Source organism: Notamacropus eugenii, chromosome 2 (genome assembly GCF_028372415.1).
Source record: "Notamacropus eugenii isolate mMacEug1 chromosome 2, mMacEug1.pri_v2, whole genome shotgun sequence".
In the NCBI taxonomy this organism is placed as follows: Eukaryota; Metazoa; Chordata; class Mammalia; order Diprotodontia; family Macropodidae; genus Notamacropus; species Notamacropus eugenii.
Window position 1 is genome coordinate 254690511 of NC_092873.1, and position 27953 is coordinate 254718463.

At 38.3% G+C, this 27953-nt stretch overlaps 1 protein-coding gene and 1 pseudogene across 1 annotated transcript in view; both read right to left on the reverse strand.

The window, feature by feature from the left end:
* Nucleotides 1–27946, reverse strand: part of LOC140522361 (U6 snRNA-associated Sm-like protein LSm3 pseudogene) — a 50938-nt pseudogene extending 22992 nt beyond the window's left edge.
* The window catches only part of AGPAT4 (1-acylglycerol-3-phosphate O-acyltransferase 4), a 183777-nt gene that overhangs the window by 104987 nt on the left and 50837 nt on the right, over nucleotides 1–27953 (reverse strand). The gene's annotated exons all lie outside the window — the stretch shown is intronic.

The window sequence follows — 27953 nt, forward strand, 5'->3', positions numbered from 1 at the left end:
GATAGGTAGCTGGTAAGTATCAGAGACAAGACTTAAATTTAGTACAAACCTTGGTGATAGTTCAAATCCAAAGAATTTTGTAGCTAGAGAAGACCTAGCATATCATTTTCTTTGGAGTCCTCATTTTACAGATGAGAAAACTGAAAAAAATTTGATTTTCACTAGATTTCAAGTCTACCAAAAGAGAAAATTGGTCTGCTTTTTACTAAACCTCATAAAGCAAAACCCAATCAACAAGAATTTACTTGTATACCAACTCTCTTCTATCCACCATGCTAGAGGCCAAGGATGTAAGGACAAAAATGAGCTGCCTCAGACAAAATGTATACAAACACATACAAGATGTATGAAACAACATTGACAGTGGGAAAAAAAAGAAGTGAAGGGTTCATAGCAGCTGTTGACATCAGAAAAACCCCTTATAGGAGGTGACACCTGAACTAAGTATAGAAGCAAATTAAATAATAATAGCATGTACTACCTCATAGAATTGTTATAAGGATCAAATGAGATAATATACAAACTATATAAAATCCTCTTGTAAACCTTAAAGCACTGGTTTACATATACACAACAGGTCAGACACCAGGTAAATAATGCACAGGATAATATACTAGAGAGTTAAACAATACAGATAATAAAACTCCAAAGCAATAGTCAGGAACTGGGAGATCTAAAGAAGTTACAATATAAATAAAAGAGAGATGGAAAAGATCAACCTCAATAAAAACTTTTGACTTAAAATTTCAAAGAAACAGCTATCATTTTTATGCTTCTACAGTAACATCTACAGTAACTTCTACAGTAACAACAAGATACAGTAACATCTTCCTCAGAGTGACTGGTAATCAAATATTCTCCAAATATGCTACTAGCCCTGTTCTATATTCTAGTAATCAAATATGTACAGAGTATTTAGTGCAGATACCATTATACTCATAATCATGATTGTAATAATTGAGTAATATTTCAATGCTCATCATTTTTGGGTAATATTGAGTATCACCAAGCTGTCACGATGCGTGGCCTCAGGAGGAAATGAGTTTCCCCAGAAATGAAGGTCTTGCAGAAAAGGTTAGATGACCACCTCCTAGGAATACTATAGAGAAGATTATTGTCTGGGTATGGGTTGGCCTCTGGTCCCAACGAAATCTGAAACTATGAGAAGTGAATAAAGCTATAAGAGGGTTCAACTGGGAGTCTTGTACTTATTTCTAGGTGTCACTTAAGCTTGCACACTTATTTTTTTTAAAAAAAGCACTGCATGTTTCTAAACAAATTGTGGTACATAAATGTAATGAAATCTTACTATGTTGTAAGAAATAATTAATGAAATGACTACAGAGAAATATGGGAAGAATGACATGAATTGATGCAGTGAAGTCAACAAACCAAGAAAACAAGATATATAATGATTGTAACAGTATTAATGGAAATAACAACAACAACAAAAGAACTGAAACTGATTGTTGCAAAATTATTATGAATAAGCTTTTCTCCAAAGAAGAAATAAGAAACTTCCCCTTTCAAAACACTGCAACAAAATTGAGGGACCATGAATGGGAAGGGCTAGACATAATGACATTTTCCATATGTTAGTTAAGTTTGCTCAACTTTTTAAAAAAATTCTTTGTTAGGGCGGAGCCAAGACGGCAAAGTAGAGGATGACCTGCTCTAGTTCTCCCCCCATAGCCCATAAAATACCTGTAAAAATGACTTTAAACAAATTTTAGAGCAGCAGAAGCCACAAAACAGCAGAGTGAGAGAGATTTCCAGCCTGAGACAGCCTAGAAGGCTGACAGGAAAGATCTATGGCTCCTGGTGCAGGGCAGAGCACAGCTCAGTGTGGGCCATGGTGCAGCAGGGACAGGACCCAGAACAGGCTTCAGGGCCCCACCGTCAGCAGCAGTTCCCAGATTTCTCAACCCACAAATGCCAAAGACAGCTTCAAAGGACAGTAAGAAAGCTCTTTCACCTGGGTGAGTCCTGGCCCCAGGGTGGCAGCAGCCATTGCCCCAGCAACGTCTACTTTTGGAGCCCTCACCCTAAAGACTTTGGAGGAATCTAGCCTAAAGACCCTGGTAGAATCGAGCAGCTGATCTGGGTCTCAGTCCTGAATGACCGTCAAGGGTGAGGAGGATCGTTGGTTGGTGTGGTGGAGCTGGTGGTAACTGTGGGGAGGGAATCCTACTTGCAGATCCTGGGCAGAAAAAAGTGCTCATGGTCACTCCCAGACCACAGCATAGGCCAGGAGAGAGGAGTAATATATATATGTATGTTTGTGTATACATACACACACACACACACACACACACACAAGGCACAAGATGAGCTGAATATGAAGGGAGAATACCTTAAAAAAATAAAATTTACTGTTGAATGGAACATACTACAAGTAAGAGAAAGGGAGAGGTAGAAAGTACAAAATCATGTCACATACAAAAAGGAAGAAAGAGCTTCTACAAAAGAGGGGAAGAGGGAGGAGATGAAAGGAAACAATTGAGCCTTACTGCCATGGGATTTGGCTTAAGGAGGGAATAACACACACTCCACTGGATATAGAAATCTATTTTACCCTGCAGGAAGGCAAGGGGGAAGGGGATAGGAGAGGGAAGATAATAGCAGACAACAAATGGGGAAAAGGGATAATCAGAAGCAAACACTATTGTGGGATGACAGGTCAAGGAATAAACAAAGGGCAGGATAGGACAGGGGGAAATGTGGTTAGACTTTTACAATATAAATATTATGGAAGTGTTTTGCATTGTTATACATGTCTGACCTATTTTGAATTGCTTGTTTTCTCAATGAGGGTAGGAGGGGAGGGAGGGAGAGAATATGGGACTCAAAGATTTAAAAATGAATGTTAGAAATTGTTTTAGCATGCAACTGTTAATTAGGCTATACAGGCAATGGAGTATAGAAATCTATTTTGCCCTACAGGAAAATAGAGGGGAAGGAGGATGGAAGAAGGTGGGTAATAGAAGGGAGAACAGAATGGAGGAAGGGTTAAGTAGATGCTGTCCTGGGGTGGGTGGTAGAGAGAGATGGGGAGAAAATTTTGAATTCAAATTCCTGAGGAAGTGAAGTTTAAGAACTGAAAAATAAGTAAATTATATATTTTTAAAAAGTCTTTGTTTCAAGGTATTGACCTTTGGGAAAAGTAGCGGGAAGGATACATCTAGAAATGTAGGTAACATAGCAAAGTGCCAAGCACAAAGTAGGTGCTTAATAAATGTTTATTTGATTAACTGAGATAAAAACAAAAGAGAGTAATAAAATTATTTTTAAAACCTATATTTATACCCAGTTATTGTGTATACTGACATGTCAACAATCCCATGTCATGTCCAGGATGTTACAAAGGAGTTTCTTGTTCAGGAATAAATTAGACTAGCTGTTCTTTGAGATTCCTTCCAACTAAAAATTTGTAATTCTATGCATTTACATAGATAAATGTACTAGTTCTAAAATTATAAGATCTTTATGTTAAGGATTTTTACTTTACTTTTACTTTACTAATCTTTACTTCCTTTCTATCGTTCATAGTACTCTTAATAGGTGAAAAACTTGGATGCCCAATAAGTGTTTACTAACCATATAACCCAATTTAACTGAAGACATCTACAATTACAGATTCCATCTTTGACGGAATGTGTATCTCAGGTCTATCACATTAGAGTAGGGTTCCATAATGTCTCCTTTCCTGACCGAAGACACATAAGGAGTAGGAGGGAGGAAACATGAAAGCCAGCATGCCTATAGTACACAAAAGTCTGAGCAATGTCTGAGTGACTTAACTCTGAGTGACCCCACTGAGGAGTTCCTTTCCTTCCTGTTTTGCTTGTAGTTTACTTTAAAGAACATCACTGAAAGGAACAAAAGGCCTTGGAAGTTGGCCCTGCACACATGCAAAGATGAGTCATTCTAATCCCATAATTCTTGCTACTGGCACCAAGAGTAAGAAGACAGTTAATAAAGGACGAAGTAAGTCTACCAAAAGTCATTTTGTTTTTTCACTTTATAAATATACTTGATATTTGACAGAGTTCACAAGATTATAGGATTCAGAGCTGGAAAGGCCTTTAGGTATCACTTAATCCAACTCCTATATTTTATAAAAGTGGAAAGTGATGTTCACAAAAGTGAAAGATTCACTCATGGTCCTACAAGTATTTAGGAGAAATGGAATTTTCAACATATTCTATGACTAGAACTCAGCGTTCTTCCCAATATGCTGCCATATTGCCTCGTTGGCTGCTCATTAGTATGAAAAAAACATACAGCAAATTGGATGGAAGATACAAGAATGAATATTTGTGCTTGACTTCATCAACAAACAACTTCACAGTGACTATGAAAATGATTCTTTCAGAATTATCTCAACCTGTCACTGTAATAAAACACTGCCTCGGTTCAGATGTTAACGACTTCTTCACTGTTTCTTCCTCTGTCATAGGGATTTGAGGGAATAAACCAAAATTATATCTAATTCCAGTCAAACTGATAACATTTGCAAGAATTTGTTCAAGGATCCCCTTACTGATGGTCTGACAAGGTTCCCTCCTAGTTGGACAAGGTTAATTTCAACTATGTATGAGACACAGATACAAGTCATTACACACCCTTGTTTCCAAATCTACTACATCCCTGTTTCATAATAGGCCTGGGTAGCTATTAAAGCTCCCACATAGATCTAAGAGAGGGGTGGGGAATCCCTGCTAATTCAGAGGGTTTGCAGGCAAAGCCTTGACCCTCTGTGTGGACAGCTGAGGGGTGAAAGGATTGCTCATATGCCTTGATAGTATCTCTGGAAGCAAATAATGGCCACAGACATCCCAGAGCAGCTGCCTACTTGGTCACAATTTCACATCAGTATGGTTGCAAGGTTTGCTTGCTTTCCTAAAACGCCATTCTCTCCAAATTTTATTCCTGGGCTATATTTCTCACATACTTCCATACCCAGAAAATTTCAGAGTAATCTCTATTTTCCAAACATCAATTAAATTTTGGTCATTTTCCTTTCTTACTTGAGTCATTACTTCCCTCAAGGCCCTTCTAGTAAGAGGATTGCCTAAATCCAGTGTTTTCCTTCTGAATGGCTGATGCTGTGTCATATCTTAACTATTTTTCTTTTCCTTTTTTTAAAAAAAACAAAAGCTATATTTAATTTTTAAAATATAATTGCCTACAAGATGAAGAGACAAAATTAAATCACTGAATTAAAAATTAAAAAATTAAACCACAAAGTCCTACCATATGATGCTTGCATTAATTGGTAGGTTTGGTATCCAAAATTTAAGAATGAGTGTTAATGCCAGGTAGATTAAACTGTCTGGAAATAAACACTTTTTATGGGTGGAGGGTTCCTTGATTATTTTTAAATATCAAAAAGTTTCACAGGTTGTTCTTTTGAACACCAGCTGCTCTCTCAGAGCCCATTGTACAGAGTCTCCAATTTTACACACAGTTTAGATAAAGTCTTGGTTTCTGCCAGCTCTCAATGAAGGAGCTACTAATATAACCCTATCATCTCAAACAAACAGCATTGGAATGTTCCTTTTGATTGATTTATAGATCTCCTCGTAAGTTTCTTCATCGATTTCTGTAGTTGTCACAGTCTCCTCTACATTTCCCAAAATTATGTTTAATTGCTAACAATAAGCATGCAGTCTTCCTTATAGTTCTCAGTCATTTCTCATCTTTACATAAATTCACTTGTCTAGGTTGAGCCTGGTGAGATTCAGCGGCTCCTTTACAATGCTGGTGGTCTGTTGCTGATCTGCATCATCCACCATGTTTCAAATTCAGTTCCTTTTCCCCTTAACTAATTTTCCCTATAAGGCTTTTATTCTTTTAGTCATAGATTCCTTGTGTCCTCTGTCTTGACAAACAACATGTAATCCTTTTCCCACCTTTGCCCCCAAATCTATTTACATGTCAATACACCTTAAGCTGTTTTGGCCACTGCTTCCTTTAGAGCTTTTGTTGTTGTTTAGTTGGTTTGTTTTCTTTTTTCAGGTCCTATTACTACTGAGGGTATCACCATCCTCAAATGTCTTGCCAAGGCCTATTGATTTTACCCTGATATTATCTGACATATGCCCCCTTCTCTTCTTCCATACTGCCACTACCCTGATACAGGCCCTCAACACCATACTCCTGGACTACTGTGATAGCTTGCTGGTTGTTCTTCCTGTCCAAGTGTCTCCTCATTGCAATTCATCCTCCATTTAGCTGTCAAAGTTTTATTCCTGTAACACTAGGTCCAACCACCTCACCCCTCTACTTAATAAAGTTTAGTGGTTCCCTATTACTTTCATAATCAAATATAAAATTCTCTGGCATTCAAAGCCTTTCACAATTTGTTTCCTTCCAGGCTTCTTACACCTCATACACCAAACACATACTCTTCAGTCCAATGACATCGGCCTCCTGGCTGTTCCTTGAATGAGATACTCCATTTCTAGACTCCAATCATTTTTGTTGGCTCTCCCTCTATGCCTGGAACACTACCCCTTCCTCATCACTACCTCCTGGCATCCCTGGTTTCTTTCAAGTCCCAGCTGAAAGGACATGTTCTCTGTAGACTGTTTTCAATTTATCCCACATAAAGCTTTCTTTGGTACATAGTTGTTTGTATGTTGTCTCTCCCATTAGAATATGAATTCTTTGAGAGCAGGGGATATATTTTACCCTTTCCTGTATCCCCAGCACAGGGTGTGGAACTTTGTATGCACTTAATACTTACTAATTATAATTTACTGTGACTGACAAAATTGAGCTTGCCAAATCAAAAATGCATGAAAAAAATCAAATTCATAAAAAGCTTTCAAGATACACATAGCACGAGTACTTACTATTTTAAAGCACTGTACAAATGTAAATGATCACACCAAATTAAAAAGCCATAATAGGTACAAATTGGTTCATATGTACATAGGAAATTATATAATTTTAGAATTCTCTAAGTGGAGATCTAGAAATGACATGTGACTTGCTTGAGATCATGACGCCAATTGGTAGTAGGGCAACTCCTAACCTACAATTCGGGGTTCTTTCCACTACATTGTACTGAAATGAATCATTTTAAAATCATTACCAGGGCACTTAAGACTTTAAAAAAACTTTGCAGACAACTGGTTCTCATAAGTTGCAGGAAAAAAATGAAAGTCTATGGAATGGAACCATCCCCTAACCCCAAGTATTGCATTCATTTATGAACATGGTTTTATCCAAGTGAATTTCACTTTGCTTCTGACAGTGAAACTTAACCTTCTGTAGTCACACCCTGAAACCCAAGCTGTAGGCTCAGAAATAAAAGCACCACACATTAATACAATGTTCTGAAGTCAAATTTTGTGATGCAATTTGAAAAGAGTAACTTAAGCTGCAAGTGTAATTCAATGCTTTCTGGGGGGAAAAAATCCAAAAACAAATAGGCACCTTTGCAAAGAATTAATTTATTTATAAACCATATCAACAGCCAAGGCAATGGGCTTTAAGCCAAGCATCTGTTCACTGAATTCAGTATCACATTTGCAGTCTTTAATTTCCCGTTTCATATACTAGTTGCACATACTAGAAAAAGGAAGAAAGTTAGAAATCTCCCTAATTATTCTATTAAAAATTTCTCAGAACCTAATAATACACTGAACAGTTTTAGAGAAAGTCCTAAAATAGATTATTTCTTTCTCTTAAATGAAGATCATGACAAGCTATAAAATCGCTACAATCTTCTTTCTTGAAAGAAACTCAGTGTGACTGCTTCCCTACATGCTTTAAAAGCCTCCCAAGAATGGGTAATGGAGCACCTCTGTCCTAAGTTTCCAAAGCTCCTGAGTGTAACAAACTGATATTCAGAAAGCACTCTAAGGTCTCCTAAATACTTTCCCTACATGGTCTCATTTGATAACATATGCAAAGCCTCTGTCTGGCTAGGGGAAGGCAAAGTAGACAGCCCCACCTGGAACCCAACAGGAAATGAGTATAGGAAGGGAGGAGAGAGTACAGGAAGGGGAACTTATTAATATCACTTCAGTACTTCCAAAGACGTGATTGCATCACTGTCAGTAGTCAATGGGAACCACACGTTTTAGAGTTAAGATGAATGAATGAGTGAATATTCATTTGTTCGTGGAAAAGCATTTATTTTTTTCACACTTTCTTGAATTCATGTGGATATGACCCTTGAATTGTTTTTTTTAATAAAAAGATTTTACTTTTTCCCCAATTACACGCAAAAATAATCTTAAACTTTTTTTTCAGTTTTGAGTTCCAAATTCTATCCCTCCTCCCCCCTCCCTGAGATAGTAAGCGATCTGATACAGCTTATAAATGTGTAATCATGTAAAACATTTCCATATTAGTCATTTTGTGCAAAAAGGGAGGAATGAGGAAGGAAAGGAAGAAAAAAGAAAGGGAAAGAAAGAAAAAAAGAAAAAGTGTTTGAGACACCTTCAGTCTGTACTCAGACAACATGAGTTCTTTCTCTGGAGGAAGATAACATTTTTTATCACAAGTCCTTTGGGACTGTCTTGGATCATTGTATTGCTGAGAATTTCTAAGATATTCACAGCTTCTTCATCATGTAATATTGCTGATACTGTGTACAATGGTTCGACTCACTCCACTTTGTATCAGTTCGCGTTAAGTCCAGATTTTTCTGAAATCACCCGTCCTGTCATTTCTTATGGTACAATAGTATTCAATTGCAATCATATACAATTTGTTCAGCCATTGCCCAACTGATAGACATCCCCTCAATTTCCAATTCTTAGCTATCACAAAAAGAGCTGCTATATTTTTGTACAAATAGGTTCTTCCCCCGCACCCCTTTTCTATCTGTTTGGAATACAGCCTTAGTGATGGGATTACTGGAGCAAAGGGTATGCAGTTTTTAGGAAGTTTTATAGCCCTTTGGGCAGTCTCCAGAAGGGTTAGATCAGTTCATAACTTAACCAACACTGCATTAGGGTCTCAGTTTTCCTAAGTCCCCTCCAACATTTTTCATTTTTCTTTTCATATTAGCCAATCTGATAGATATGAGGTTGTTTTAATTTGCATGGAAAAGTACTTATTAAGTGTTTATTAGCACCAAGAACATGCTAATCACTGGGGATAGAAACAGAAAGACTAGGGAACATAAAACATACAGGAAGAATCATTGGTGGAGAGGATGAAAAGTTCTGGTACCCTTTACAGTCCCTTTGAAAGGACTTCAAGTGACCACTTAGGCCAAATGTCTCATTTTACAGAGAGGAAAACTAAGACCCAGGGACAGTAAGTGATTTGCCCAAGGTGGCACATACTTCCTTCAGATTATACATGTTTGTAAGAGGAGTTTTGTTTTTCTTATGTTCTCAAGGAGGGGAGAGAAAAGAAGGAAGGAGAAGAATGCACATCTGAACATTTTAATTTTTTAAAAAATGTTCTTTTCAATAAATAAATGGTGGATGTTCCTTCCACTAATGTATATTAAAATCTCTCTACAATTTAGTAATATTCCAAAGTTTCTGTGGCTCAAAAGTTCTCAAGTACATATATTTTTAATGCCAGAAATTTTCAGTCTTCAAAGCCTACTTATTTATTCCATGATGCTAAGATGCATGTGAAGGCTCACAAACATGGCTTCTCACTAGAAACTTGGCCATATTAAAGTTATCATGTCCCTCAAGTCTCTTTTTCAGGGAAAAAGTTCTCAGCTATTTCCATAAATCCTTACATGATATGGACTCAAGTCCCTTCACATTCCTAACTGTACTACTCCTCTAAAGACTCTCCAATGAATTTTTAAAATTAATTTTGAAAAATGAGCAGAAATCTATTTTCTTCCTCTCTCCCCATCTACCTCACTTCTAAGCCTACACCGAAAAGAGAGGAAGGAAAGGAAAAAGTCGTGTATCTGTAAAGACATAGCAGCTCTATCTGTGATAGCAAAAACTTTAGAAACTAAGGAGGATGCCCATCAACTGGGGAATGGTTGAACAAGCTGTGCCATAAGAATGTAATGGGATATTACAGTGCTGTAAAGAAGATGAAGAAACAGATGATTTCAAAGAGATATGGAAAGACTTGTATGAACTGAGGAAGGCAAAGCCAAGATGTCAAAGCTATAGGAAAGAGTATGGGAAGCTCCACTCCAAAGAGATCTAGAAAAATCTACCAGACTGACTCCTGATGGGCAAATCCAGAAAAGTCACAGTGAGTTATTTGTCTGGCCCAGTTCAGGATAGGGAGACTGACAGAAATGTCCTTGCAGGCCAGGAACACCTACTACGGTGCCCTGGAAGAAACCAGCCTGGCAATCTACCAAACCCATACCAGGTCACTACAGATAGCAATTGGCAGTATTGTTGCCCATTACCCAGTTCCAGGTCACAGATTTAAGGCAGAGTGAGAAGGGGACTAGCTCAGGGGAATCCCAGGGGAGCAGAGGCTTTGGGCTGTAAACGGTGAAAGAAGGAAGTTCAAAAGCAAGCAACAATAGTACACCTCAGACCCCAAGCTAAGTCTCACTTCCAGCACCTAGTTCAGTCATTAGAAGAATAACCGGAAGAGGAAACCAGACAAAGGGGAGTCTAACTTCTATCACTTTGCACCTACAGAGGTTTCCAGCTAGCTGACAGAGGCTGAATCCAGCAAGTGATCTACACTTGCTCAGACCCAAACCCAGGTCAGAAACTTGCAGAGCTCATATAAGGATGGGCAGCAATCAGGCTTTGCTCTGGATCAGACAACTTGGTAGATACTGAAAGCTTGAAGGTCCCCAGTCTGTCCCTAAGTTCCTGAAACAACATTACATAGCACTCCAAGAAAGCAGGAAAAACACTAGCCCAGACATTCCCTCCAGAGGTATGGCATAGTCTAGCCCCAATATCAGGTCCATAATCAGGAAGTAAGCAGAAAAACTGGGGTGGGGGGAAGAATCCCACCATGATGAGCTATTTTGGGGGCAGGGACACTTAAGACATAAACACAGAACAGAAGAATTTTCTCCAAAACATCTACAAACAAAGTATCAGAGGAAAACACAGTTAAGGCTCAAACTCAGCTAGAGTTCCTGAAAGAAATGAAGCAAGAGTTTAAAAAAAATGTTTTTAATGTTTTAACAAGTGGAATGAGTGCACTTGAGAAAAAAACTTGGAAAAGAAATGAGATTTGGGGAAAAAAAAGAACTGGAAAGAGAATGAACAGCTAGGTACAAGAGGTACAAAATGTTGTCCAAACCATAAACTCCTAGAAAATTTGAATGGATCGAAGAGAAGTCAATGACATCATGAAACAACAAAAAAAATATTAAAACAAAGTCAAAAGGTTGAAAAACAGAAGACAATAATATAAAGGGTTTCATAGCAAAAACAAATGACTTGGAAAACAGAGGAGACAAAAATGCAAGAATCATTGAATTATTTGAATACCATGACCAAGAAAAGGGCTTAGACATGATATTTCAAGAAATCTTACAAGAACTCTGCCCAGATCTCTCAGAACCAAAAGGAAAAATGGAAATAGAAAAAGGATTCATTAGTCACTTCTCGAAAAAAAGACCTAAAATGAAAACTCTCAGAAACATCATAGCCAAAACCTAGAGCATCTAGGTCAAAGAAAAAATTCTGAGAAAGCCAGAGAGAAATAATTCAAATACTGAGGAGCCACAGTAGGCCGATTTCACAGCTACCACTATAAAGCAGTAAAGAACTTGGAATAGGATATTCCAGGAGGCAAATGCTATGAGCTTAAAGCCAAGAATAATTTACCCAGAAAAACTGAGTAAAATACTACAGAGGAAAAAATAGACCTTCAATGAAATAGAGCACTTCTAAGAAGTCCTCATGAAAAGACCAGAGCTATGGAGAAATTTTGAATTTTCAATACAGAAGTGAAGAGAAACAAATAACCACTATGTGCAGATGAACAATGACAAAGGACTAAACAAGGATAAATTGCTTATATTCAACTATGGGGAGATGATATATGTCCCTTCTATCCTACTGTCTTCAGGGTTTACAGAGGGAGTTCAATTAAAGAAGGCCTGGGAATGGTTCAGTTATGGCCTGATTATCTTAAGAACATGAGAAGGGAAGAGGAGTACCCTGGTAGGGATGAAGGAAGGAAGGCTAGGGAAAAAAATCTCACATAATCAGGGTGTACAAGTAGCTACCTATACAAACAAGGAGGAGGGGGTGAGGGAAAGAGCTGATGCTTGGATCTCACTCTCATCTGAACTGGTCAAAAGAAGGAAGAATAAATACACACACATACACCGAGTTGGGTACCAAATATATTTCACTGAACAGGTAAATAGGAGTTTTAAGAGAGAAGGGGGGGAGGGAAAATTAGAAGTGGGGTAGATTAAGGAAGGAATTTGTCCTAAGCAAAAGAAACTCTAAGGATGTACAAAAATATTTATGGGTTTTTTTTTGAGGTAACAAAGAATGATAATCTGAGGAATCTGGGAATCTGAGGGAGTACTCATAATCTGACAGAATAGATGAACTAGTTGTAAAATATACAATATAATGTACAACATATTGTATAAAAATATAAATATATGTTCATGATAGATAAATAATCATCTATAAATAGATGACCAAGATATATAAGTAAAATGGAATACTACTATGCTGAATAACCAACATTCCAGAGGACTAATGATGAAACTATCCATTTCCTGATAGAGAAGTGAAACACTCAAGATGGAATGGGACAAATTCCTTTTGGACATGGACAATGTGGACATTTGCTTTGATTGGATACACTTGTCTGGAATAGGTTTTGTTTTTCTTATTTTCTCAATTAGAGATGGGTAGTTGGAGTTAGATGGTGAGAACACAGATCTTGGATGACTATAAGATTTTCTTAAAATTAAAAAAAGACTTGTATGAACTGATAACAAGTGAAGTGAGCAGAACCAAAAGAAAATTTTACATGCTCTAGTTTATCAATGTCCTTCTTAAACTGTGGTACCTAGAACTGAATGCAACATTCTGGATGATTTTGGATAAGAACAAACTACAGTGGGACTAGCCCTCCCCAGGCACTCCGTGTTAGCTATCTACAGTAGGAGAATTTACAGGGAAGGACTGGTGAGAGCCATTCAAAAGTGACTGAGCATGCCCAGTGAAAGTAAAAAGATAATTAAAAGAAATCTAATAACATTATCAAACTATAGCAAGCATACCTTGGGAGTCTAGTTAGAAAGTAGAGAGTGAGTGAGAAAGGGAATTATGTTTCTGGGTAAAAAGAACACCGCACCTTGTATAATCTTTCCCATTTAATGTTTAACAGTAGGAGAGAGGAAAAGGAGGAAACTAAGAAAAAATATTCTTTGTTCTCTGCTACGGAGAAGGGAGTTATATCTCATCACAGCTTTTAGCTTCAAACTATCCTAGCTTTTATATTCGATAGAATGTAAGTTGATTAGGACTAGTGATTGTTTCTTCCCCTATTTTTTTTTTGGTCACAATATGTCCAATACCTAGAAGGTGCCTGACATCTTAAATGCTCAATACATTCTTGTTGAATGACTAACTGATCACCCTCTGGGGGAAAAGAAAGAGGCATACAAAAATGCACAGAACATAGACCATCTTGTATACATCTCTTCTTTTCAATTCTCGTTCCATTGTATTTATAGCTTCCAGTTGGTTATCCATCACCACCACACTTAAACTAATCACCTAAAATACCATTTCTACCATATCACTCCTCTTTCAGAACATTTTAATTGTCCTATTTTTCTGAAGGCTCTCCATAATTTATCTCCAAAGGTTCTATTATTCTTCAAGACTCTTGTAGTATTTTTTAAACTAGAATAAAAACTGTGAGATGAGGACTTTCTATTTCTTTTGTATCCATAGCTCATGATACATAGTTTCTATCATATACCAGGTACTCAAATATTTAATGAATTGAATTAAATGCATAATCTCTATTCTTCAACTCTATCTGATGTAAATGCACAATCATTAATATGCCCTAATCAAGTGATGCTTACAGGTTCAAAGACTCCATTCCTCTCTCTATATAGATAGGGCTGGGAAAGTATAAAAAAGTTTAAAATCATAGATCCATAAAATCAATGCATCTAAGTGGTGTGATGTATAGAGCATTATTCTTGGCATCAAGAAGTCCTTAGTCAAATTATTTACTAGCTGTGTAATCCTGGGAAAATTATTTAACAGCTGTTATTGCTTCAGTTTCTTCATCTGCAAAATGGGGATAATAGCACCTACTTGCTAGAGTTATTATGAGAGTAAAATTAAGTATTTGCAAAATGCTTTGCAAATCTTAAAAGGCTATAAAAATTCTAGTTATTATTATTGGACTTGCGAACTGAAAAGCACCTTAGCAATCTATCTGCCTACTTCGTTAGAGGGGATAAGAAAAGTGAGAGGAAGGGACTTGCCAAGGAAGTTTGCAGTAGAAGAGGAATTAGAACATAGATTTTTTACTTAAATTACAATAAATATCACTACTTTGATTCATGGAAATCAACAAACAAACAATGAATTTTCATTTCCTTCTTCATATGATCTCATAGAGATTTTCTGTGTCCCAGAGGTTCCCAAATTTCTCCTCTAGGATAATTTCACTTAAAATTCATATTTCAGTAAAGGCTCTCTTTTTTTTCCTTCTACTCCTCACCCAAGAATGACCCTATCCAGCAATGGCTGAAACAGACTTGAGTACGTGAATGTAATAGAATACTATGATGCAGTAAGAAACGAACAGAGGTGTTTTAGAGAAACTCGAGAAGACTTACATGAACTCATACAGAGTAAAGTGAGTAGGACCAGGAGAACAATTTGGACTGTAACATCAATACTGCAAAAACTAACAGTTTCTCAAAGACTTAAGAACTTTGATCCACGCAATGATTAAACGCGGATTGCTGTTGTTGATTATTCAGTTGTTTTGGTCATGTGCAACTCTTCATGATTCCATTTGGGGTTTTCTTGGCAAAGACAGTACTAGAGTGCTTTGCTATCTATTTTTCCAGGTTATTTGACAGATGAGGAAACTGAGGCAAACAGGGTTAAGTAACTTGCCTAGGGTCACGCAGCTTAGTAAATGTCTGAGGTCAAATTTGAACTTGAGTCTATTTGATTCCAGGTCCAGTGTTCCATCTACTGCCCATAATCACAAATGAAGAGGATTAAAAATGAAAAAATGCTACCTGCCTTCTTAATGAGAATGATGGATGCAGTATTCAGAATGAGTTACACAGCTTTGGACATAATTAATATGAGAAGTTGTTTTGCTTAACCAAGTTTATTTGTTACAATATTTTGTTTTTCTTTTATGTTTTCCCCTTTGGGGATGAAGATGGGGGGAACCCAGTAGAGAAAAAAAAAATACGTTCTCCATAATAGAGGGCTGCTGTGGTGGATTCTCTTCTCTGCAGCTAGAGGAAAAGGGCATGGGAAAGGAAGAGACAAAATACCTGAAAGAGCCTTCAAATGTGTAGCTGAAAGGATCCTGAGAGCCTTCTTCAAATACCAAACAACAAAAACAAGGTTATACATAAAAGGTTTGAGAGGGCTGCCTCCCTGCGCTGATGAGAAACGAGAGTGGATCCTAAGGCTAGCACTCCAAGGAGAAAGCTGTTCTCCCTAGTGTCTTGCTAGAAGCCCTACCTTCCCAACCGCCTGTGAATTCTTCCCTTTCCTGCCAACCCCCTGATCACACTATCTGTCCTCACCTCAGCCTCTACTCCTCAAATCTGTCAATCACAGAATCTTTCAATTTTCAAAATGACAGGAGGGGAGAAAAAATAGGTTACTTTGGGAGAACTAGTAGAAAACTTTCTAACATTGCAATCTCACTCACCTGCCCTATTTGGACAAATTCTGCAATCTAATTCTTCTAATTTCTGACTGAACCTGTTTGAACCTGTGTCATTTCCATAAGTACAGTATTTCATGCAGGTTTCAGTAGGGGGTTCCTAGCTATTGAGATTGATTTCTGACTAAGAGGGGATATTCCTTTTTACCCATAATAAACTTTAAGACAGTGATACTATAGGCTGCATGTCACTCACAAGTTCATTCTTTCAATTGAGGGAAATATGTGGTAGCTTTAGGTTTTCACAGCTCTGATATTTACTATAGTTGCCAAGAGATCATTCTTCTTTATTGCCAATCTTAAATGTTAAGTCTTATTTTATGAAATTTCTTGGTCTTTGGAAATGATATCTGGGACTTTCAGCTTTTTAAGGATAGCATAAACTACAGCAATTCAAGAATACTCAGCACTTTTCATAAAGAATACTTTAAGGTATTAGTGATTAATGTATATGATCTTTGGTTGGAATAAGATTCTCCCCTCCCTTATGTCTCTCTTAGAAGAACTTAATGAATTTTGAAGTCTGGCATTGTGTATTACACAGCTGATTCATCAGCCATTTATGGATAAAGAAGTTTGGAGGACAGAAAGGAATATCTGACTCTTCTTATTTCTAGGATTTTATGTAGCAAGATTTTTTAAAGGATCAAATCAATAATTTCCTAAAGTACATTTTTCCTTCTCAGAAAGGGGCTGTTTCCCCACATAGATTAATCTTAAAATAATCTGCCTTTCCCATTTGAAAAAAATTCCCAAATGATAAAGATCGTTCAAGAAAGCATACAATATACTGACCATCCACCACTCTGCTACGTAATGAGCACCCTGAACCAAAAATGAATCAAAGCCTAATCTCAAGGAACTTATATTCTACTGGTACCAGAATTCAGTCCAATAACGTAAATGACAGCCTTTTACAAAGAGCTGCTAAATATTGCAAGGTAAAAACACTTATGTCAGGAATTTAGGAGACAAAATAATATCCTGGAAAGAATGAAAAATTTGGGGTGGGAAAATCTGAGTTTAAAACCCAGCAGTATTGTTGGGCTACCTGCTTCTCTCCCACCTGCGTTGGCTTAACTGGAAAGTATGACATCCTGTGAACAAGTCCGACATTGTCCAGGCTGTTTGTATTCTCACAGCCATCATTCTAGGTAGTACTCCTGTGAAGAAGGGGCCAGTCAACCACACCAGAAATCAACTACCTACCATTCATACAGCAGGCAAGCTAGATGACACAGCAAGGCACCCTCAAGGAGGAAAGAGGAAGGAGTATGCATCAGGCAAGTCAAACTACTTCCACCACCTTGACCACTCAGACCTTAATGGAGACAGTTTAGTACCTTGAACTCTATAGCCTTGGGAAAAGCAAAGCCACCCAAACCACCAAAATTGCTTCCAGCCCAGCCCTAGCAGGCATTATTAGAGGGAGAAATTATTGTGGAAAAGTGACTTGCCTTCCTCACCACCAGGTGCTAATGAACTGCGACCAAGAGGCAGATGGGGAAGTTCAAGAACCCTGACAGTGGCAGCACCTCTCAGAAAACTGACCCTTTTTCCAGTCATGAAAAAATAGCATCTAAGGAAAAGGGGCCAACTATCCCCACCAACTGCCACTCACAAGACAGACAAGTCAGCTTCATTGAGGTGGCAAGGTACCTGAAAGAGAGAAAAGAAGTTATGTCTTCCAGGTGTGTAAAACCATCACCACCACCACGTTGACCACCACTCCTCTCAGATTCTGATGGAGACAGCCCAGTACCATGAACCCAAGAGCCTTGGGAATAGCAGTACTTCCTAGGCAGCATCCTAGGACATCGTCCTGGGAAGCAAGCCCTTCAGAGATGCAGCCTGCCAAGTGCTACAGCCACATCCCCTGAGAAACAAGGAAAAAAAAAACTCTTGCCATCAAAGTCCTTGGCACTCTCAAACTGTTCAAAATGAGAAACAAATTTGATTTTATCGTTCAAAATAACATTAAATATGAGGCACTGACTTTAAAGCTGCACCCTAAGGGCCGTGAGTCCTTAGGTAAGATTTACCATCTTACTTGTTAATGAAACTTTTCACATATATTATCTCCCCCATTAGAATGGAAGCTCCAGGAGATAAGAAACTATCTTAACTTTCTTTTAATATTCCCAGAGTTTAGCACACTGCTTCATACATTTTGTTGTAGTTGTCTAGTCAATTTTCAGTCCTGTCAGACTCTGTGACCCCATTTGGCGTTTGCTTGGCAAAGATCCTGGAGTGGTTTGTTGTTTACTTTTCCAGTTCATTTGACAGATGAGGAAACTGTGGCAAACAGGGTTAAGTGACTTGCTCACAGTCACGAAGCTAGTAAGTGTCTGAGGATGAATTTGAACTCAGGAAGAGGAGCCTCCCTGATTCCAGGCCAAGCACTCTATCCACTTAGCCACCTAGCTGCCCTACTGTATACGTACCAAGTGCTTAATGCATGCTTTACGCATTGATTCATTCACTTCCTTCAGTTTCCATAAAATAAAGAGAATGGACTAGGTGGTCTCTAATGTCCCTCTAAGTTCTAAATCTATGTTCCCCTCCTAAATTATAAACTCAACTAGGGCAAAGAACTATCTATTTCTTTGTTCCACTTACAGTACCTAGGAAAGTACCCTACCCTATCTGCCAGGTTGCTTTCTTGTTAATTAGTACCACAATGAGTTATATCAGAGGGAGGCAACCTATGCCACAGCTAGTGATCAGGGGCATTAATCTCTAGTACATTCAACTTTCACTTAGTTTTCCCATCTCTTTACTGTTCCCTCATCTGTTCTGGCTGCATTCTTTTTATTCTCTCATTTTTCCTTTGCTCTTCTATGCCTTAGACCTGTTAGGATCACTTAATAGCTTCTGTAGGTATTACTCATCTTATGCCCTCAATGACATATAAATCGGTATTCCCCAGGGCTTTACTAACCACAGAAAACAATTCCTGGACCAGGTCAGTTATCTCAGAAGGATGAGCAGTTTGTTCCCAGAATGAAACTCCTTGCTAACTAACTCAGCACGGGTCTACAATGGTCACCCAAGGCCTCAGAAGGAAAAATGCCCTAAAAGCTCATTAAAGGCTACAATCCATTATCATTGAACTTTTTATGTATAAAAGTTCATGAGGAGAGAAAGGAGTCATGTGGCTGTGTAAAATGAATGAGTCAGTTACTTGTATCTGCTAAATCTGAAGCTGGCCCTTGAAAGACAGATCCCACAATCCCTGGGAGTTTCCAAAGAGGCCAAAGATTAACTGAAAGCCGCAGCCTGGATTGTTCTGGCTCTCTGGTGGTATCTTTGGGTCAGGTTTGACAGAGTCAAGGACAAATAACTGCTTGGCCTTGAAATGCTCCCTTTTGTTAGCTGGCTATTCAGTAGATAATTAGAGGGTTCCTATTTTTCCAGACCTTTACAAAAAATTAAAGAAAAACAGACATGTACTCTGGGGTCCTGTAACAACACTAAAGTTTGTAGAGATAGTGCCCTGTATTTATGTCTGTCTTGACAGATTAATGCAAACACCAGGGAAGGTAGGAGAAGTGTTTACAGGGTGGGCAGGCATTCCTAGTTGCTGTCTTGACTTGATTATCACTAAAAGAGACAAAAGTCCAAAAGGAGGTCAAGGAAAAGAGAATAAAATGACATGTCCTACACCTTTAATTAGTTACAGAGCCAGCAACTGGTATGTTTACTGAGCATATTGAATTAATTTACATTAATTGTGTAACATTTAGAGGAGAGAAGTGCAGAAGCTTTTTCTTTTTTTAAATTGAGAGAGAGAAAAGGTCTAAGGCTAAGAGAATTACTGCTGAAAAGTGTTCCTGCCTGGGAAAACCCATTGAGGAATAATTTCATAAATGCTGATTTAATAACAATAATTCAATTTCCACAAATATTCATTAGGGACCTACTATGTACAAAACAATATAGATACACTGGAGATGAACCAAAACAAAACCAAAACCAACCTGATATGTCTATGTTCTCGATACCACGTAAACAGGTATCAGTACAAAGTAATTTGAGGAGGGAAAGGACAATATGAAAGATTTTAAATAGGAGATGGCACCTAAACCAGAAAGAAGCTTACGATTTCAAGGTGCAGAAGTGAGGAGCAAGTCTATTTCAGCTGTGTATGTGAGGAGTGATGAAATAAAATCAGTTTGAAAAGACAGATTGGTACCAGTTTGTAGAAAGCTTAAAATATGCTAAAGAGCTAATAATTTTTCCTGTTGGTGCTTGGGAGCCACTGAAGATTTGTGAAAAGAAGACATAATTAGACTTCTGCCTTGGGAAGATCCCAGGGGTATGGTAGAGAGAATGAAGAGGGGAGAGAAAAGAAACAGGGAGAGGTTGACCAGCGAGCTGGTAGGCTGTTAATGCTCATCTAGGAAAGAGCTGCCAGGAGTCTGAACCATAATAGCACCCAAGTGAGTAGACTGAGAAAGGATCCAAGATATAGAGATGAAATCAATAGGATCTGGTAACCTTTCGGATATGACAGGGTGAAGGAGGGAAAAAAACAAGGATGATGCAGAAGCTACAAACTTGAGTGACTGGGAAGATGATAGTACCTTCAATAGGACCAGGACATTAGGAGGAAACATGGGGTTAAGAGAAATATAACAAATCCTATTTTGGACACAGTGATTGAGATGACAGTAGGACATCTAGATAAAGATGCCCAGGATACAACTGGAAATATGATTCTGGAGTTCAGGAAATGGATTAGAGCTGGATGTATAAATTTAGGAATCATAGGCTCATAGACGAAGAGGTAGAAGGTACCTCTGAGGTCAAATAGTTCAATCCCCTCATTTATCTAATGAGGAAAATTGAGACCTACAGAGGTTAAATGACTTGACCACAACTTGACCATGTGAGTAACGTGAGCATTACTTACACAGTAAGTAAGTAGCAAGGCACAATTTGAACCTTTTGACTCCAAATCCATGGCACTTTGAGGTGGACAGAAATCGTGTTTGAATTCATGGAACAGATGAAGTCATCAATAAAGAATATAGAGAAGAGAATGAAGAAAGTCGAGGACAGAGTTCTGGTCTCTTCCAGTTGTGACAGTTTACAATTCCTATGAAAAGAATAACTCTGTCTCCCAATTTCTCACCCAAGTCACTCACTTAGACACATACACAGACTCACTAATTTTCTTGTTCTTTTTTTCTTTTTGAAACAAGAAAGCATAACCACATAATGGAAGTTTCCATTCTCTAGCTCTATTCCCACTTCAATCAACCAACAAGAACGGATCATCTACTATGTACCAGGTACTGTGCTAGGAACTGAAAAAAGATATGAAATCCTGTCCTTTTTTAAAAATTGGGTGGTAATTTTAACATAATATCCTGAAACAGTGCCCTGCTTATTTGCGATTCCTTATGAATTTCCTTTTGTTCCCTTTCTATATTACTAAAATGTTTAGTTGATTTTTTCTCTTTTTATTTTCCTTTTGTTCTCTCAACACAACTCTTCCCCTTGTACATCCTTCACTGCACACACCCTACCCACCCCATCCCACCACCAAATCCAGATCTTTTGTAACAGATACTAAAGCAAAATAAATCCATACATTGGCTGCATCTAAAAACACAATATCTCATTTTCCACCTGACCCTCATCACCTCTAGGCTTCATGTTTCCCATGATTTTCCCAAATCATTCATTATGATTCTTCTAAAATCATAATTGGTTACTGTATTGTTTAGAGTTTTTAAGCCTTCAGGGCTGTTTTCTTTTACATCATTGTAATTATTGTATAAATTGTTTTCCTGGTTCTGTTCACTTCAGTCTGTATTAGGTCATATAAATCTTTCTATATTTCTCTGAATATATCCCTTTTGTCATTTCTTAAGGCACAATAACACTGCACTGTATTCACAAATCATCATTTACCGATGATGGCTAAGTGTGCAGTGGCTAGAATGCTGGACTTTTAATCAGCAAGAACTGAGTTCTAATTTGGCCTCAGAAGCTAACTAGCTGTATGACCCTGGCCAAGTTACAGCCTTTCTCATCCTTCATTTCTTTATGTAATAAATGTTTGATTGATCGATCTATAAAATGAGAATAATGATTAGTACCTTCCATCCAGAGCTATTGTGAGGCTGATATACAACAGTTTTTGTAAAGTGCCTTGCAAACCTTCAGGTGCTATATAAATGCTCCTGTTACTGCTATCACTGTTCTGTCACTCATCAGCTTAGGGGTATTTACTTTGTTCCTGGCTGTTTGCTACCACAAAAAGTAGTATGTTCTTTTATGTTTTTATATACACAAGTCATTTCCGTGTCTTTTATTTCTTTGTGGGTATAGGCCTAGTAGTGGCATTGTCACATCACAGTTTAATATTATTCTAAATTGTTTTCCAGAATGACTGAACCAAATAAAAGCTCCACCAGCCGTACATTAGTGTCCTATAGCCCCTCCAAGGGGCCATCTCCAGTTGTCCGGATCTTACCCGGCCACTTGTCCCAGATGGCTCTGGGGGAAAGAGTGAGGCTGGTGACTTTGCACAGCTCTGTCTCACTTAAGTCCAATTCACTTGCAAGTCAAGACATCACCCTCCTGATGTCACCAGTCCTCTTTGAGAACAAAGGACAAACACCAACAACAAACAGTCACTACAAGAATTTTCCTTTTCCTTTTTTATCATCTTTGTCAATCTAATGGGTAGAACACATCATAATTGGTTTAATTTATATTTCTTATTATCATTGAGTTGAAGCATTTTTCTTGTAGATTTTTGTATTTTGCATTTTTTCCTTTGAAAACTGCCTATTTATATCATTTGGCTCTCTATTGGAGAATGGTTTTTATTCTTATCTATTTGTATCAGTTACCTAGATATCCTGGATATCAGACCTTTATCAGAATTCTTTGTAAATTGTTCCCTCCAATCAACTGTATCCCTGAGGACCTCATATTCTAATAGGGGATACAACCCACATAAGGAAGTGATTGTCAGGGATGGAAACTGCAGGAGGCAATCAGAGAGACTGAGTGGAGCCTTAAGGCAGCAGATGGATTGTCACACTTTCTCCAGAAGAAATGGTAGCACTGATATTCATATTTTTTACCAGAACAAAAGTAAGAAATGAAAAAGGAGAGGCAATATGCAATCTGTGGCAGGTAGATGGCTATTATTAAGATGCCCACACTGTGTAGACCTTAATTTTCTGATGAATGCCTTGATAGGATGTAAAAGTCACTGAAGTGGAATAATACATACTGAATCTTCTTTTCCTTTAACAGATTATACTAAAATGGGAGATGTCTGGCAGTAGAATCAAATGTCTTATTTTAACCAGGAAAACTTTTTTAAATAAAGGAATAATCTTTAGAGTTGGGGGAAGGAAAAGTTTGGCTATCAACACTCACTCATCTTCCCAGATAATATCGTGGATAGAGCTCAGATTTGCAATCAGGAAGAACTAAGTTTGAGTCCAAACTTTGGCAAATCACTAAAATTCCTGGCCCCAGTTCCCCCATCTATAAAGTAGGAACAATAATGGCACCTACTTCACAGGTTTGTTTTGAGGACCAAATGAGATAATATGTACAGTGCTATAAACCTTAAGTTACTACAGGAAGAGCTATTATTCAATGAGGATACCATGCAGGAAAAGGGTAAAGGATGCCATCAGAGAAATTTATGACTAGAAAAACACTCATCACTGAGAATTACATGACCTCAAGATAGCCTGGGCATGGCTTTCAGCTTTTCTCCCAAGCTCAGTGCCAAGATCTGCTGCTTCAGTCACATCTCTGAAACAGGATGGTGAAGGTCGGAGTCAACAGATTTGGCCATATTGGGTACCTGGTGACCAGAGTAGCATTCACCTCAGGAGGAATAGATGTCATGGCCATCAATGACCCCTTCATTGACCTCAACTACATGGTTTATTGTTTCAATATGACTCCACCCATGGCAAGTTCAAGGGCACTGTCAAGGCTGAGAATGGGAAGTTGGTGATCAATGAAAAAGCTGTTACCATCTTCCAGGAGAGGGATTCCACCAACATCAAAGGGGGAGATACTGGAGCCAAGGATGTTGTAGAGTATACTGGAGTCTTTACCACCATGGAAAAGCCTGGGGTTCACTTGAAGGATGGAGCCAAGAGGGTCATCATCTCTGCCCCTTCTGCTGATGCCCCAGTGTTTGAGATGGGAGTGAACCATGAGAAACATGATAATTCCCTTAAGATCATCAGTAATGCTTCCTGCACTACCCTGCTTGGCCACTTTGGCCAAGGTCATTCATGACAACTTTGGCATTGTGGAAGGACTCATGACAACAGTTCATGCCATTACTGCTACCCAGAAGAGAGTAGATGGTCCCTCTGGTAAGCTGTGGTTGGTGGGCATGGTGCTGCCCAAAACATCATCTCTGCTTCCACTGGTGCTGCTAAGGGTATAGGCAAGGTCATACCTGAGCTGAATGGAAAGCTCACAGGCATGGCCTTCTGTGTTTCTTATTCTAGTGTATCTATTATGGATCTGACCCACCACCTGCAGAAAACTGCCAAATATGATGATATCAAGAAAGTGGTGAAGCAGGCATCAGAGGGATCCTTGAAGGGCATCTTGGGCTACCAGAGGAGGTTGTATCCTGTGACTTTAACAGCAACACCCACTCTTCCACCTTTGATGCTGGCTCTGGTATTGTCCTCAATGACCATTTTGTCAAGCTCACTTCTTGGTATGACAATGAGTATGGTTACAAGGAGTAAAGTGTAAAGCCATGGATCTTCATCCCCAGCCAAAAAAGGAGTTCCACCACTGGGGAGCCTACATTCCTAACTTATGTTCCCATACTAGGGATACCATGTCCCATTCACATTCTTGTCCCCAAACACCCCTGTAGTAGGGAGGAGAAGCCTAGAGTTCTGTATTGTGTACCATCAATAAACTCACCACATTCAGTGCAAAAAAAAAAAGATAGTCTGGGCACCACTACTACCCATGCTACATCTTGTGATACACAGGAATGGTCTCAGCATGCTGGGATAGAGGATGACTTGTGGCAGGTTTATGGAAAGACATGAGTCTCGGGGGATAGGCAGGTCTAGATGAGTGGCCAGCTGCATCCTTAAGATGACAAGCACACTTCAGTGCTAGAAAATGATCTGGAGCAACAGAAAGATATCACCAACGCCATTCAGGTTCATAACTTCTTAAGTTAGAATACTGTCATCACTCATTATTTTCTTCATTATAGGAAAGTGAAAAATCTTTTCTGTGCTGAAACAAAAACTCTGGCAATAGCAACCTCACTTTCAGCAGTTTGGATTCAATTTGTTGGTGAAATTGTACTACAATTCACTTGACTCATTCATCTCTTAAAATCCTAGTTTCCTAAATCCGTGACTCTATCCAGAAGGAAAAGTGATTATACAGCGTGGAGTTCCAGTGTGAAAGGTTTTGAAGCCCCATGCAATGGCTCTAGACTCTACACTTGCTCCATTAGGCATCTTGTCAAGCCCTGAATTCTCTGACTAGAAATGTGGTATTTCCCTTAGATACTCATGCTAAAGGATCTTAGCTGAGTAAGGAAAATTAGTTGATTTTGGTGGTCTTCAAGAATGGTGGCTTTATAAGAGATACACTTCAAAATTAGAGAAAAACTTGGTACATGTTACAATTATCTTCATTTTATACGTGAATTTGTCCATAGCCAAAGGAGTGGTAAGAAACCAAACTATCATGAACTCTGATCTTTTGACTTTAAGTCCAAAGAGAACACCAAGGTCAGAGGGGTTGAGTGATTTATCCAAAGTCACAGTTACTGGCAAAGGTGGACCTAAAACCCGTAACAGCATATTTTGTCTCTTTTCTTGAAAAGTTGGCTTCTAGTCATTAATGCAGCTGATTCTCCGAGATACACAATGACTCATCTTCCAGACGGCATAATTAAACCCTAGGTAAACAGTTTACTCCTCTACCCTAGGGGAGGGGAACAAAGTTAAACTAAACTGAATATCTGCACCAGATTTCAAGGGTGGGTTTTTTTAGTGCCATTTCCTAGCTGAATCTCCAGACTACAGCCTAGAGTTCATCACTGGTCTAGGTAAGATTTCTGGAATCTTCCTTCACATTACTCTCCATTTACTTCAAGGTATTTTTCTAACTCTGCAACTGCCTTCTTTTCTGCTACCATGTTCTTTTAAGTCTATTTCATGCGGTAGGAAAGAACAAACAAGCCATTACTAAGAGGCATTGGTGTCTGGAAAATATTGTTAGGGTAACTTGGGAATCATAATAAAAATTCCAAGATGCTCAGTGGACTTGCTGCTTCTGAGAAACCTAAAAGGAAAGGGCTTTCTGTGGGAGATGGGGGTGGGAAGAATTCTCAAGGGCCATTAGATTGGATTCATTTTTAACAAAATGTCAGAGAAAAATCAGGCTCATGTCTTACCCTCTCATTTCTCTAGATTTTCCTGAGAACTAAAATGGGTAAGATGAAAGGGAGAGATCTTCTTTCCTTTTAAGGATCTTTGAGCCACTTCTGGCCCATCCTTCTTGGTATGTAATTCTGGGGCCATGATGCCCTCTATGAATTTTTCTCCCAAGCGCACACAGGCTATTAAAATATGTTAAGATTATTTAAGTTTGAAATCCTAATAATACATCTTGGCTAATCTAGAATTCCTGTTTTCTTTGGTTCATTCAAGACTATCTTGGAATATATACACAAACGCACATATATACACACATATGTGTACACATGTGCATGTGTGTACATATATGTTTGTTTTTAAAGGATGTTTACAGATGAGGTCCGTATTGTTTTCCAGTTGTTTTATAGATTACCCCTATTAATCTCGTCTAGAAACCATACACTACTCGTTTCCATCAAACGCTGGTTTGGATTTACTATACAAAGCAGAGATCTAGAGACCTCAAAGCTGACTTCCTGGGTTTCAGTCCCAGATCGCAAACAAAATTTCTAATACAAAAGAAAATAAATCAGAGCACATGTAAGAATTTAAACTATTAAGGACCAACAATTACTATCCTCAAAAAAACTAACAGTCAACCATTATAATAATTGTAATAACAATCCTGAGGGCAGCATTTATAAGTTGCTTTAATGTTTGCAAGACACATGACAAATATCACCTCAATTTCTCCTCACAAAAATAATAATCATTATTCTCATTCTCCCTTAAATGCTCTTAGTAATAAATCATTTCATCTTAGTCCAATAATCATTAGTTCATCACCTACTACATGCCAAACACTGTGCTGAGCAAGCATTGGGGGTACAGACAAAAAGGAAGCTGGCTAGCCTCTCTTAACTTGCTTTCCATTGTGTGTATAGGCACACATGTACACATGTATGCGCACACACAAAGATACAGATAATGACATGTAGATATACACATCCACACATGTGTACATGTATATGTGTGCTGCATATAAAGACACGTATTGTGGATATGCATACATATGTTTCTATATACAAACTCTACACATATATGTATACATGCATAGTAGTATGCCACTGTGTGATATGCATACACACACACACCATACGTGTGTGCATACCACATGCATATACCTATATGTCTATACATGCATACATACATGTGTGTATACAGATATACACATTATACCTAACTTTGTATAGTATTCAGTCTATCAAACGGCAATTCAAAATCACCATCCTGATAACATCAAGATAAAATAGGTAGAGGTGGAAATATTCTCCCCTTGGCCAGGTCACAAGACCAAGCCGTACAACAGAAAGTCAAAAAAGCAGAATCAGGTCTCAGACTTCTAAACTCAAGGTCTTGGTCTCCCTTCAGTTTACTTTTGGCTAAAAATTATGGGGACAAGAGAGCAGTATAACTAGGTATATACTTAACACTTCCCTTAAGGCAGGGTTAGTGAACCTGCAGCCTGGAAACCATATATAATCCTCTAGGTCCTTAAATGCCGCCCTCTGACTGAATCAAGTGCTGCACTTGAGGACCTACAGGACCACATATGGCTGCAAATTCCCCACCCCTGCCTTGAACTAAAGCTAGCATCTGATATGAATGAAAATAAACATTAAATAAATAAGTAGCTTA